The following is a 1,684-nucleotide window of genomic DNA, read 5'->3' as shown; positions in this document are numbered from 1 at the left end:
TAGTTTAGGTTAATATAAAGAAAACTTTGTACCAGTCAGACTTATTTGAAAATGGAACAGGCTACATCAGTAAAGTAATTGTTTAAAGTCTGCAAAACACTTTATGTAGTATTTCATTTGATTCTCACTTCAACCCTTTGCAGTAAGTGTTTTTATTGCCCTCATTTTATTGATGAGCAGACTTAGGCCAAGAAAAGTTAAGTGACTGACCCGGGGTGACACAACTAATAATATGTGTAATAAGACACAAAGCAAGGTCACTTCAAATGTTCAACATCTACCTGAAGGGAGGAAGGTATTCTGCACAGGAGAGGTTAGAGCCAGTAGGTGAGCCAGTAGAGTCTTTCCAGTTCTAAGAATTTATGATTCTGTAATGTTATAACTATCTGGTGGAGAATAGAGCATCTTTGGCTCAATGGCAAACAGCCAAGGAAGATTAGTGGACATTCCACTGTGGTAGGACCTATTAATAGAGTATTAGTAGAGACAATTTCTGGAGGCTACTTCAACTACTTCCATTCTGTTCTGAGAACATCAATGATAAGCTTCTTCTGTCTCTTCTCCTTTTAGAAAGATTGATGAAGTAATGAAGGTGGGAGAGAAACTCCTACATCAACCTCCAGCTCTGATTTCACAATCCTAGCTCTGTTATGTCAGCCAAAATTTAAAAATTTTTAAAAATTTGGGTTTCACCATGGGTGTGGGGGAGAAAGAGAGAGAAAGACAGAGAGACAGAAAGAGAGAGACAGAGAGAGACAGACAGACAGGCAGAGACAGAGAGACAGACAGAGACAGAGAGAGTGAGAGACAGAGACAGAGACAGACAGAGAGAGAGAGACAGACAGAGAGACAGAGAGAGAGAGAGAGAGAGAGAGAGAGAGAGAGAGAGAGAGAGAGAGACAGAGAGAGAGAGAGAGAGAGAGAGAGAGAGACAGAGAGAGACAGAGAGAGAGAGACAGAGAGAGAGAGAGAGAGAGGACTAGAAAAACAACTGCTTCAATCTAGGAGTAGAAATAACATAATCTCAGTCATTTTTTTCTCTTTTTTTGTGAAAGAATGTGAGAAAAGGTTGGAGAAAGAAGAAGGCTGTGGAGTAGGTGAAGAGGAAGAAGGGAATGGAATTCTCTTTTATCTTTCACTCCCATACCCAGCACCACCTCTGAGTCTGGGGTTTGGATCAGTGAACAAAGGAACAGGTGCTCTCCCTCTGCCCCCAGAGCAGAGATATTCTTAAATCGATCTTCATGTGATGAAAATCAATTAATCAAACAGAGATGAAAATAAAAGAGGGACGAAGTTGGGGGGAAGGGAATTATGTGTTGTGTACATTGAAGATGACATCATTTGCCTCTAGAAGCTTTCTGTTCTTTTCTTTCTGGAAAGAAAGCAAATGTGTGCATGAGTGCAAATATGAGTTTATCTGGTGTCCGTGTGTGTGTGTGTGTGTGTGTGTGTGCCTGTGCGGTGAGGAGGGTGTGGTGGACTGATGGAGAGAAGAGGAAGAGACATAGCGGGAAAATTGTCTGGATGAAAGGTGTTCCCCGCCCCCTGGCCTTGGGTTGGAGGAGGGGAAGGAGGGAGCTTCATTGGTGTACTCTGCTGTAGGAGTGGCAATCTCTATGGGTGTGGGGAGTGAGTGCAAAGAGGGGGGTGGGCCCAGGGAGGCAGTGGGGGCGGGGAACAT

The sequence above is a fragment of the Petaurus breviceps genome, unplaced genomic scaffold, assembly GCF_028583685.1.
Source record: "Petaurus breviceps papuanus isolate PSGF00001 unplaced genomic scaffold, PetGlider_PUasm1.0 90804, whole genome shotgun sequence".
In the NCBI taxonomy this organism is placed as follows: domain Eukaryota; kingdom Metazoa; phylum Chordata; class Mammalia; order Diprotodontia; family Petauridae; genus Petaurus; species Petaurus breviceps.
Note: the sequence above shows the minus strand (reverse complement) of the source record.